The sequence below is a fragment of the Bombina bombina genome, chromosome 2 (genome assembly GCF_027579735.1).
Source record: "Bombina bombina isolate aBomBom1 chromosome 2, aBomBom1.pri, whole genome shotgun sequence".
Classification (NCBI taxonomy): Eukaryota; Metazoa; Chordata; class Amphibia; order Anura; family Bombinatoridae; genus Bombina; species Bombina bombina.
The window spans coordinates 813558636-813572543 of record NC_069500.1 but is presented as its reverse complement, the minus strand read 5'-3'; positions in this window follow the sequence as shown (position 1 = coordinate 813572543).

The window sequence follows — 13908 nt, the reverse complement described above, 5'->3', positions numbered from 1 at the left end:
TCCAACAAGTCCTTGCCCTTGATTGCCTCTGGGACTCCTACTATGCGCAGGTTTGTTGCGGCGACTCCTGTTTTCTAAATCATCTACACGTTCTTGGAGTAACTGTGACTTTTTGACCAATTGTTTAATTGTGGTGTCTGCTGCAGATTGCCTATCTTCCACATCAGAAATGCAAGTTTCAGCTGTACTTAATCTTGAGGAAAATTGCCTAATCTCGCATGTCAAGGTGATTACTCCTGTTTGTAGTGAATCCATTTTTGGAAGAAAAAAAGACTTCAACTCCTGTAGTAGGGCAGTTTGGTCTAGCCCTGGAATCACTTTTCTGATCAGTTAGAGCCGAGTTATCTGCATGTATTTCCACTGAATGTTTGTGTTGCTTTTTATTCTCTGCATTTTTTGCTCTGTGTGACATGTCTGCAGTAGCAGTGGGAGAGAGCTTGTAGAAAAATTTGTCAACTTTCATCGGCTCTAATGTGGCCAAACTATCAGCTCCGTAATTAGGGCAAATATATGTGGAGTCCACTTCTTTGTCTGGCGATTGTATGTTCTATAGTTCTCTTTCTGTCAAACTCCTGGGTAGTCTAACAATTCTCCTAGCCTTATTCATTAGTATATGGTATTACACTGTGCCACCAGAGCGCCTTAGTTTTGGTGACTAATCAGTAACATATGTGGCCAGGGTTGTCATAGGCTAAGTGTCCAAACAACTTTTATAGCAAGGAGAATTTACTGTCAGTTCCACAAGTCTCCTTATGATGTGGTGCTAGCTTGAAAAACGGCAGCGTGTGTTCTTAGCTGCACTAGGTCCCAACCACGTGGCTCTCCGCCACTCTGTAATGTCCTCACAGTCAGCAGGCCCCAATATGGATAGTGATGATAACCGTCCCAGTAATAGCCACCTTACTACTTCTCAAAAGGGTAGTCTCAATATTATGTGAACCCTCTTATTAAACCATGAGATTCTGTGTCTGTGTCTCACTAATTCTGTGGTGCTCGCACTCTCTCTTTTTCTTTCCAAATTAGCCTCTGTTTCTATAACTGATATTGGGCACTTATAACCTTCGGTCAAGCTTTAGCATGTATTACCTGACGGTACGAGGCTGGCCGTTCAAACAAAGGTGACACTCTGCTCTGTATTACATCCGATAGTGAGCCAAGATGGCGCTGCGATGCGTTGCGTTGCTTTTTTCTTTTTTGGGCTCCCGGGTTGCCAGATCAGGTGGAATGATCTGCACTCTGCTGTTGATAGCCGGCGAGGGTTTTGTACCACCCGACAAGTCCTTGGAGTGTGGCTAGGCAGCCGATTATTAGGTATAAAAACTTTGATTTTTAGCTCCGAGATACGGAGCTCTCTGAGAACACGTCTGCCTAGTAAGCCCGCCCACCGGAAGTCAGAAAAACATAATTTATGTAAGAACTTACCTGATAAATTCATTTCTTTCATATTGGAAAGAGTCCATGAGCTAGTAACGTATGGGATATACAATTCTACTAGGAGGGGCAACGTTTCCCAAACCTCAAAATGCCTATAAATGCACCCCTCACCACACCCACAATTCAGTTTAACGAATAGCCAAGTAGTGGGGTGATAAAGAAAGGAGTAAAAAGCATCAACAAAGGAATTTGGTAATAATTGTGCTTTATACAAAAAAAATCATTACCACTATAAAAAGGGTGGGTCTCATGGACTCTTGCCAATATGAAAGAAATGAATTTATCAGGTAAATTCTTACATAAATTATGTTTTCTTTCATGTAATTGACAAGAGTCCATGAGCTAGTGACGTATGGCATAGCAATACCCAAGATGTGGAACTCCACGCAAGAGTCACTAGAGAGGGAGGGATAAAATAAAAACAGCAATTTTTCACTGAATAAAATTATTCCACAACCCAAAATATAAGTTTATTCTCATAAATGAAAGGAAAAAACTTAAAACATAAGCAGAAGAATCAAACTGAAACAGCTGCCTGAAGTACTTTTCTACCAAAAACTGCTTCCGAAGAAGCAAATACATCAAAACGTAAATGTATGCAAAGAAGACCAAGTTGCTGCTTTGCAAATCTGATCAACTGAAGCTTCATTCCTAAAAGCCCATGAAATGGAGACTGATTTAGAAGAATGAGCTGTAATTCTCTAAAGGCGGGGCTTGACCCGACTCCAAATAAGCTTGAAGAATCAAAAGCTTTAACAATGATGCTAAGGAAACGGCAGAAGCCTTCTGACCTTTCCTAGAACCAGAAAAGATAACAAATAGACTAGAAGTCTTCCTGAAATCTTTAGTAGCTTCAACATAATATTTTAGAGCTCTCACCACATCCAAAGAATGTAAAGATCTCTCCAAAGAATTCTTAGGATTATGACACAAGGAAGGGACAATAATTTCTCTATTAATATTGTTAGAATTCACAACCTTAGGTAAGAATTTAAATTAAGTCTGCAAAACTCCCTTATCCTGATGAAAAAGGAGATTCACAAGAGAGAGCAGATAATTCAGAAACTCTTCTAGCAGAAGAGATGGCCAAAAGAAACAACACTTTCCAAGAAAGTATCTTAATGTCCAAAGAATGCATAGGCTCAAAGGGAGGAGCCTGTAAAGCCTTCAAAACCAAATTAAGACTCCTAGGAGGAGAGATTGATTTAATGACAGGTTTGATATGAACCAAAGCCTGAACAAAACAGTGAATATCAGGAAGCTTAGCAATCTTTCTGTGAAATAAAACAGAAAGAGCAGAGATTTATCCCTTCAAGGAACTTGCAGTCAAACCCTTATCCAAACCATCCTGAAAAAAATGTAAAATTCTAGGAATTCTAAAAGAATTCCAAGAGATAATAAATCTTTCTAGAAACAGATTTACGAGCCTGTAACATAGTATTAATCACTGAGTAAGAGAAACCTCTATGACTAAGCACTAGGCATTCAATTTCCATACCATCAAATTTAATGATTTGAGATCCTGATGGAAAAATGGACCTTGAGACAGAAGATCTGGCCTGGAAGTGACCAAGGTTGGCAACTGGACAACCAAACAAGATCCGCATACCAAAACCTGTGAGGCCATGCTGGAGCCACCAGAAGCACAAACGATTGCTCCATGATGATTTTGGAGATCACTCTTGGAAGAAGAACTAAAGGCGTGAAAATATAAGCAGGTTGATAACACCAAGGAAGTGTCAACGCATCCACTGCTTCCGCCTCAGGATCCCTGGACTTGAACAGGTACCTGGGAAATTTCTTGTTTAGATGAGAAGCCATCAGATCTATTTCTGGAAGACCCCACATCTGAACAACCTGAGAAAACACATCCGGATGGAGGGACCACTCCCCCTGATGTAAAGTCTGACGGCTGAGATAATCCGCTTCCCAATTGTCTTTACCTGGGATATGAACCACAGAAATTACACAGGAGCTGGATTCTGCCAAAGCAAGTATCCGGGTTACTTCTTCCATATCTTGGGGACTGTGAGTCCCACCCTGATGATTGACATATGCCACAGTTGTGATATTGTCTGTCTGAAAACAGATGAACAGTTCTCTCTTCAACAGAGGCCAAATCTGAAGAGCCCTGAAAATCGCACGAGTTCCAAAATATTGATTGATCTCGCCTCTTGAGATTTCAAAACTCCTTATGCTGTCAGAGATCCCCAAACAGCTCCCCAACCTGAAAGACTCACATCTGTTGTGATCACAGTCCAGGTTGGACGGACAAAAGAGGCCCCTAGAACTATACGATGGTGATCTAACCACCAAGTCAGAGATAGTCAAACATTGGGATTTAAGGATATTAATTGTGATATCCTTGTATAATCCCTGCACCATTGGTTCAGCATACAAAGCTGGAGAGGTCTCATATGAAAACAAGCAAAGGGGATCGCGTCCAATGCTGCAGTTATGAGACCTAAAACTTCCATGCACATAGCTACTGAAGGGAATGACTGAGACTGAAGGTTCCGACAGGCTGCAACTAATTTTAAATGTCTCTTGTCTGTTAGAGACAGAGTCATGGACACTGAATCTATCTGGAAACCTAAAAAGATGACTCTTGTCTGAGGAATCAAAGAACTTTTTGGTAAATTGATCCTCCAACCATGTTTTAGAAGAAACAACACTAGTTGATTCGTGTGAGATTCTGCAGAATGTAAAGACTGAGCTAGTACCAAGATATCATCCAAATAAGGAAAAAAAAACAATACCCCGCTCTCTGATTACAGAGAGTCAGGCACAGGGAACCTTTGAAAAGATTATTGGAGCAGTCTCTAGGCCAAAAGGAAGAGCGACAAATTGGTAATACTTATCTAGAAAAGAGAATCTCAGAAACTGATAATGTTCTGGATGAATCAGAATATGAAGATATGCATCCTGTAAGTCTATTGTGGACATGTAATGCCCTTGCTGAACAAAAGGCAGAATAGTCCTTATAGTCACCATTTTGAAAGTTGGTACTCTTACATAACGATTCAAAATTTTCAGATCCAGAACTGGTCTGAATGAATTTTCTTTCTTTGGGACAATGAATAGATTTAAATAAAACCCCAGACCCTGTTCCTGAAACGGAACTGTCATGATTACCCCTGAAAACTCCAGGTCTGAAACACACTTCAGGAAAGCCTGAGCTTTTACTGGATTTGCTGGGATGCGTGAGAGAAAATATCTTCTCACATTAGGTCTTGCTCTGAATCCTATTCAGTACCCCTGAGAGACAATACTCAGAATCCATTGATTTTGGACAGAATTTGTCCAAACATCCTTGAAAAATCTTAATCTGCCCCCTACCAGCTGAGCTGGAATGAGGGCCGCACCTTCATGCGGACTTGGGGACTGGCTTTGGTTTCTTAAATGGCTTGGATTTATTCCAATTTGAAAAAGGTTTCAAATTGAAAACACATTCCTTGGGGGAAGGATTAGGTTTCTGTTCCTTATTTTGTTGAAAGGAACAAAAACAGTTAGAAGCTTTATATTTACCCTTAGGTCTTTTAACCTGAGGCAAAAAAAAAACTCCCTTCCCCCCAGTGACAATTGAAATAATCAAATCCAACTGAGAACCAAATAACTTATTACCTTGGAAAGAAAGAGATAGCAATCTGGACTTAGAAGTCATGTCAGCATTCCAAGATTTAAGCCACAAAGCTCTTCTAGCTAAAATAGCTAAAGACATAAATTTAACAACAATTTGGATGATATCATAAATGGCATCACAAATAAAATGATTAGCATGTTTAAGCAAACGAACAACAAATCAGAATCCAATTTTTGTTGCCCTAAATTTTCCAACTAAAAAGTTGATTCAGCTGCAACATCAGCCAAAGAAATTGCAGACCTGAGAAGTTGACCCGAATATAAATAGGCTTTCCATAAATAAGATTCAAGTTTCCTATCTAAAGGATCTTTAAAAGAAGTACTATCTTCCATAGGAATAGTAGTACGTTTAGCAAGAGTAGAGATAGCCCCATCAACTTTGGGGATTTTTTCCCAAAACTCCAATGTAACTGCTGGCGAATGATACAATTGTTTAAACCTTGAAGAAGGAATACAAGAAGTACCAGGCCTATTTCATTTCTTAGAAATCCTATCATAAATAGCATCAGGAACTGGAAAAACCTCTGGAGTAACCACAGGAGGTTTATAAACAGAATTTAAACGTTTACTAGTTTTAATATTAAGAGGACTAGTTTCCTCAATATCCAATGTAATCAACACTTCTTTTAACAAAGAACGAATATACTCCATTTTAAATAAATAAGTAGATTTGTCAGTGTCAATATCTGAGGAAGGATCTTCTGAATCAGATAGATCCTCATCAGAGGAGGATAATTCAGTATGTTGTTGGTCATTTAAAATTTCATCAATTTTTTGAAAAGTTTTAAAATACCTTTTACGTTTATTAGAAGACGGGATGGCAGACAAAGCCTTCTGAATAGAATCAGCAATAAATTATTTTAAATTCACAGGTATATCTTGTACATTAGATGTTGAAGGAACAGCAACAGGCAATGTACTATTACTGATGGACACATTCTCTGCATGTAAAAGTTTATCATGACAACTATTACGAACCACAGCTGGAGATATAATCTTCCCAAGTTTACAATAAATGCACTTAGCTTTAGTAGAACTGTTATCAGGCAGCAGGATTCCAACAGTGATTTCTGAGACAGGATCAGATTGAGACACCTTGCAAATGTAAGAGAAAAAAACAACATATAAATCAAAATTATCAATTTCCTTATATGACAGTTTCAGGAATGGGAAAAAAATGCAAACAGCATAGCCCTCTGATAGAGAAAAAAGGCAAGAGGCATATAGGAATGGAGTTTTAAATAATGAAAATATTTGGCGCCAAGTATGACGCACAACACAAACAGAAAAAAAATGGCGCTAACAACCTCCCGGAAATGACACACTTGCGTCATTGAAGACGCAACCTTGTGAAAGGACTCGGCATTGACTAAGACGCCGGAAATTACGAATTTGCCTCATCGAACGTAACTTCGCGCCAAAAAATCTTTACTTTACTTTATTTTGCGCCCTCGCCAGCCTAATTCTGCCTGCGAATTTAAAAGACAGTCAATTGAATAAAGACTATACCCCATGTATGAAAAAAAAATCCTAAAAATTGCATTTCCCAGATATGAAACTGACAGTCTGCAAAAGAAAATATACTGAAACCTGAATCATGGCAAATATAAGTACAATACATATATATAGAACTTAATAAAAATACATAAAGTGCCAAACCATAGCTGAGAGTGTCTTAAGTAATGAAAACATACTTACCAAAAGACGCCCATCCACATATAGCAGATAGCCAAACCAGTACTGAAACGGTTATCAGTAGAGGTAATGGAGTATATCATCGATCTGAAAAGGGAGGAAGGAGACGAATCTCTATGACCGATAACAGAGAACCTATTAAATAATCTCCCGTTAGAAAAACCATTGCATTCAATAGGTGATACTCCCTTCATATCCCTCTGACATAGGTGTTACTCCCTTCATATACCTCTGACATTCACTGAGAGGAATCAGGCTTCAAAATGCTGAGAAGCGCATATCAACATAGAAATCTTAGCACAAACTTACTTCACCACCTCCATAGGAGGCAAAGTTTATAAAAACTGAATTGTGGGTGTGGTGAGGGGTGTATTTATAGGCATTTTGAGGTTTGGGAAACTTTGCCCCTCCTTGTAGGATTGTATATCCCATACGTCACTAGCTCATGGACTCTTGCCAATTATATGAAAGAAAATAAATTTACAATCTATTGAGCAAAAACTTGACAAATTTAGATATCAGCCTTTTGAGTAAAAGCTTGAAATTCCCTCCCCCCAACAACAAACCAATAAGTCTGAGATGTATATAAATATTCAGATATATATCTGATAAGAAAAAAAAACTAGGGATTCTAATAAGGTTATGGTGGTAAACAAATGATTCTGTAGAAATAGAAAATCCTGGTCCATAATTAGAATTTTGTCTAAATAAATTATTAGACGAATACCTCAAAGTCTTAGCCAAGCCATCACAGGTTTGAGTAATTTGGTGAAAATCCAAAGGGCAGAAGACAGACCGAAAGGGAGGCAAGTGAAATTCCAAAATTGATCCTCCCAATGGATCGTTAGAAACTTCTAATGGTCTTTAGCAATGGGAACGGTTAAATAAGCATCTGGGAGATCTAGATGAACTAACCAATTGTCTTCTCTTAAACACTCTCTTATTCTTAACAGATGAATACCTTCCATTTTTGAAATGGTGGTATGCAACATAAGCATTTAGTGATTTTATATTTATAACTGGTCTGAATTGTTTTTCTTTTTTACCAGAAATAAGTTGCTTAAATAAATATTGTGAGGCTGAAGTATGGGGAGAATTGATTGTTTGGAAAAAAGGTTTGAAATTTCGTTTTGGACCAGAATTTTTTCTTGTTGGGAAAATTGAATGGGATGGGGAAGTTTTATTTGAACTGGAGGGGAAATAAATTCTATGTGTATGCCTGTTACTGCTCGGAGAACCACAGGATTAGAAGTAATTGAAGACCAATTTTGAGCAAACACAGCAAGTCTGCCACCAATTCTGTCTGAGAAAGAAAGAACAGGGAAAGGAAAGAAGGTATTTACCTGGAGCAGGTCGTGATCTTGCTTGGCCTCTGAAACGTCTTTGATTCCATGGTCAGGCTCGTGATGGAAAAAAGGATGAGGGTTCTTGAAAATTTCTTTGGTACTGGGAAAGATATTGGTTTTGATGGGATTGGTAATATTGAGACCTTGATAAGTATGGGTGGCGGCCGGGAAAGCGGCCTCTGCCTTTCCTGGCCCTGTCAGAGAAATTCTGTTGGGGGTAAAAAAAAAATCTTAACTGAAGTTTTAACTTTATTCAAATTAGAGAAGGTATTCACATACTGATAAGAATCACCAAAAAGAAGACTGTTATTGTCTGAAGCCAGGTCATTAGAGGTGGAGTCTGCAATTTTAGAGTCAATTTCACGACACCTCTCTAAAGACATTGCAGTATTGGTGTTTCCCACAAAACAGAGAAGTCTTTGTACCCATTCTCGGACAAATAGGGGTCTAAAAGAGCATTCTCTGCAACAGCAGGTTCAGACATTTCAAATAATTTATTGATGGGGCCCACTGACTCCAGTAATTTGTCCTGACAGATTTTCCACAATCTGTCTATGCCCTTCTTAATTTTGTAACCTGGAGCCCCAATAAATGTTAAAATGTTGGGGACAGCCTCAGGTGTAATAGAAGCATTTTTTGGGAGTAATGGACAGGGACACTCAGCTTTTATCTTATTACGAGTTTGCTTTTTAAGTGGTTTTCTAAGCTGGATATCAATACACTTAGCAATAGTAATAGCTGGGCTCCATTCTCCAGAGCGTGGGTGATGTAACTCATCAGGATTAAAACTGGGGTTACCTAAACAATAAGTAAGCTCAACTTCTTCCTCATATATTTAGATTTTTTAAATATTTTCTTATGCTTCTTAGCAACTGGAGAATAATCTGAGTCATCAGAGTCATTATTAAAAGAATCTGAATTAATGTCAGTATATTCATTTTCATCCGAACTGTTAGATTCTGAGGAAGTTTGAGTAAAAGTTTTGGTAAAAATTTTTTATTTTGTTTTAGACATTACTTTAGAATCTCCCATTTGGGTGGTATACAGGATTCTTTTAACAGCAGTTTTAGTTCCTTTGCTGTGAGGAATTGATGTGTCAGAAAGCAACTAACGAGACTTTGATACCCGTTTCTTACTTGCTTTAACGGCAATAAAAGGATTTTTCCTTTTTAAAGATTTTTTAGTCTCTTTAATGCCTAGTAATGAAGACATTTTATTAAATAAATTACTCATTGATGAATCAATCATAGACTGAACAGTTTGGGCAGTTAATGGTGTAGAACCAAAAATATGAAAGGCCGCATTAGCATTAATATAAAAAAAAAATCTTTATTTTTTCATTGAGGCAAACAAAGTGTGTGACAAGGAGTGAATGTCGGACGCGTTTCACGCCCCCTAGTGGCATTTCATCAGAGACAACAGGTGTTCCTGACCATGGCCCTCTTATACTGGGTCATGGTAAATGCATATTTAACCCCTTAATGTCAAATAACTAAACATTAAAAGTGTATGTATATTAACATAAAATATGCTACAGTACAATTTGTCATTTGACCATTGTGTTACAGAATCATATGAGAAGAACAAAATTTTGTTTTAAATGTAATTGATCTAAGCCTGATAACATAGACTAGTTAGCATCTAAAAAATAGTTATTGTTGTAGGGGGGCGGAGCCTAGCCACGAACGCTGATGGCTGCACACTGAAAGTGCTCTGACACCCATGCACTCTCAGCATAAGGCTAAATGCAGCATACAGCACTAATTTATATATAAATAAGATCCTCTGACTCAGGATATTAGACTGCTTCACGGTTTCAACTTATTCTGCAGTGAGCACCGAATGAGAGGAGCGGCGCAGGGTGAGGCCTGTAAGTTAAGACAACCGGAACCCCGGCCTATCAAGCCTTGCGCTTCCGACACAATACGGAGCTGTATACCTCAATACCTCGGCTGAAGCAGACATACCGGACAGCCGTGAGGCTATTGGTACCCATTGACCCACATACTGACCGAGAAGGCCCACAGTCCAAAACGATCGACAGAGAACGCTGACATCCAGATACTGAAGGGGCATACGGATACCGCTCGCCAGTAAGGACAAGCCAGGCCCAGACTCAGGCCATCACAAGAAGAGGCGATCCGCTTGGATAGTGGGACACAGACCTGATAAGCGTGAGCACCGAACGAGAGGAGCGGCGCAGGGTGAGGCCTGTAAGTAAAGACAACCGGAACCCCGGCCTATCAAGCCTTGCGCTTCCGACACAATACGGAGCAGTATATCTCAATACCTCGGCCGAAGCAGACATACCGGACAGCCGTGAGGCTATTGGTACCCATTGACCCACATACTGACCGAGAAGGCCCACAGTCCAAAACGATCAACAGAGAACGCTGACATCCAGATACTGAAGGGGCATACGGATACCGCCCGCCAGTAAGGACAAGCCAGGCCCAGACTCAGGCCATCACAAGAAGAGGCGATCCGCTTGGATAGTGGGACACAGACCTGATAAGCGGTGAGTGGCGCCAATAAGCGCGATATACACTTGGGCCTTACATTTCAAAAACCCTGTAACGTCAGTGTTAAGACACATATTTAGGTGGCCGGAGGTCAAAGACAGAATACACAAGATATATCTGTCAGGCTGAATAGGAACATTGAGACATTCCAGAGATTACCAAAAGGGCAAGAAACAACAGATACAAATAGGCCTGTACTTTACCTCACCTCATTTTTACTTTCCCCTATACATGGTCATTGAGCCTCTCTCCCTGTAGCAACCCTCACAACTACTTGTGACCTGGCAGCACCCAGAGCTGCTAGCAATGCACACACTGTGAACTGTAAAATATGTCAACTAAAAGGGGACCCAAACCACCAAAAGCTTTACAATCAGCAAGCATGGAAAGCTATTTAATATCAACGGATTCAGGACAGGGCGCACAAAAAGATCCTCCAGATATAGCCAACACGCAAGAAGCTATCCTCCCTTCTAACTATGACCCTAAACAATCTGGATATGTCACAAAAGAAGATATTAGGCACCTGTCCTCTAAAAATGACATAAAAGCAGCCATATTAGAAATGAGAAATATGTTTGGAGAACTCAAAAAAGATATTGCCAATATAGATCATAGGGTTACATTAGTGGAGGAGTCACAAGAGGTTCTGCGCTCAGATGTGCAACAAAATTCTAGCTGCATGCAATCGCAGGAAGCAACTATCCTCAATCTAAATGAAAGAATTGAAGATCTAGAAAATAGGAGTCGTCGGAACAACCTAAGGGTGCGGGGTGTCCCCGAAACAGTAACCCCAACAGAACTAAACGACTACATACAGAGGCTCTTTAAATGCATCAAAAACAGCCCTGGGGATGATGATATACATGTTGAGAGGGCCCACAGAGCCTTAAGGCCAAAACCACCGGCCAGGGCCCCACCCAGAGACATTATTATTAAGCTCTTGTCTTACAGGGACAGGGAAGATATACTCCGACACGCCAGAAACAAACAACCACTAACGCATGAAGGAGTAGAGATTCAAATATACACAGATTTATGCCCTGCAACCCTGCAAAAGCGAAGGGAGCAAAGATCAAAGGATCCCTTATAGATGGGGCTTTCCAACCTGCCTAATAGCATCAAAAGATGGAGCCACGGCCACGTACCGCACGATAGCTGATCTTCCAGCCTTCAATCAAACCCTTGGAACACAGATCAGGCCATTGGGCCCTGCAGCGGACCCAATACCCGTGAGAGAAAATCGCAGAGCAAATGAAGACCCTCATGGTAGAGGGCCCATTTGAGCCCATCATCTCTTCACTGAGGAGATACACCGTTTGTACTTGAGCAGAACTGCTAAATTTGCTGTGATCTATGTACAGCTGATACCACGTCCAGGATCATGCTTCCCATACAAGACAGATAAGTACATGGAAATATACTGTGTTATTTGCCTTTTTTCCTTTAATTCTTTAGTTCGCACACTTCTGGATGTGACTTAAGTTCAAGGTCTGTTTAAAGGCCTCACAGTCCAAAAGTCTAACTTACTGCAGCCAGGTTTATCTATAAACATTAGAACCAGATGTAAGAAAATATGTAATACCCCTTATTGGGATAAATTAATACACCTGCCATTTGTAGGCGGGAGATAAATAAGCCTGGAATTCCAGTGGACTAGAGACTATTGGAGCTATACAGTAGCGGCAATACTCATACTACGGACTGCAAAGTTAAAACAATTTCTGTTACTGTTTTTTCTTCAGTTACTGCTGGGGAAATATACATGGCAGCTTATACTGGGGAAATGTTCTTATTTTATTACAGTTCAGTTCATGAAAAGTTTATTCACTATTGTCTATCAGTTGTTAGTGATTGCTCATATTTTAGACCTGTTTTGAGGAGTCTACTGTTGGGATGTAAAATATTATGGTTGTACTCATGATTAGCAACGTAAATTAAAAACAAAGATGAGCCAGGTATCACCCTGGTATGACTAGATACACATACCACTCAAACAAGGGTTATTGATGAGTTCAGGGATCTAGAAACTGCGATAATGCTAAGGTTACACTGAGGTGGCAAGCACTACTGAGATTACTACGCCACTGCCACGCTTGCTGCTAGTGTTTAAGCTAAATTGTTATATGATATTTGAGTTCAGCGTCCTACTGGATACACTACAGCTCACGATACATACATGACAGCCCCTAGGATTAAACTACTTTACACAAGCACTACCCATAAACGTAGAGCTGCTGGCTCATACTTAGGCAATACTTCTACCCTATTATAGGACACCTTAGCCCCCATAGAAACATTACCATATAGTCACGTGGCGGAGACAATTAAAACTCCCATGTCACACTAAAGACTCTTTAAATCAAACAAAGATACACCATGATACACATCATTACTCACACTAAGAGAAGTCACTCTGTGACGCTAACTGAAACTCACCGCAACCCTATAGAAAGATGTAGCTCTCTCATGTGTCAACCAAATCTATTTAAATATAACTCAATGTTAGATAAATTACTGAGTAAATCAAAGTCAATGTTATAAGTTATGTATATTGATTGCTGTGTTTGCCTACAAGTTATAATGTTAATAGAGATAATTCATTTGCTGAGAGTGTAGGGGTTACTACCCCCATTGTTAGATTATCTTTACTCTAGTCTGATAGAGTTGGACTCTATACTTACTATTCTCTTTTTCTTTTCACATTTCCTCACCTTATCTTGTATATTTTCATATACTAGAGAACTCTGTTTCCCCCCTCTTCTTATCTACTTTTCTCCCCCCCCCCGTATCCTGCTTTTTCTTGGCACTAGCCACATAAAGTTATCCTTATAATCTAGTCTTTTCTCCTCCCACTTACCTACCTTCGCCACCTTCCCCTCCCCCTTTCTTTGTATCCTCCCTTCCACAAACCCTACTCCCCTCTCTTCCTCTTCCCCCCCCCCCTTTTTTTTTTTTTTTTTTTTTTTTCTTCTCTCTCCTCATATAGCTTCCCTATACCACTCACCCTCTCCTATTTTTGAAGCTACCAGCTAGCACAATGAGGGGCATACGGGATCACACCATAGATTTAATCACAATAAATGTTAAGGGATTTAATAGCCCCGGAAAGAGATCGATTGTCACCAGAGATTTACATAGAGTGGGGGGAGACGTTGTGTGCCTCCAGGAGACGCACTTCTCTAAATTCAGAGAACCCAAATGGTATAATAAGCAATTCCCAACAGCTTACTTTGCATCCGGCCCCATTAAAAAAAATGGGGTAGGGA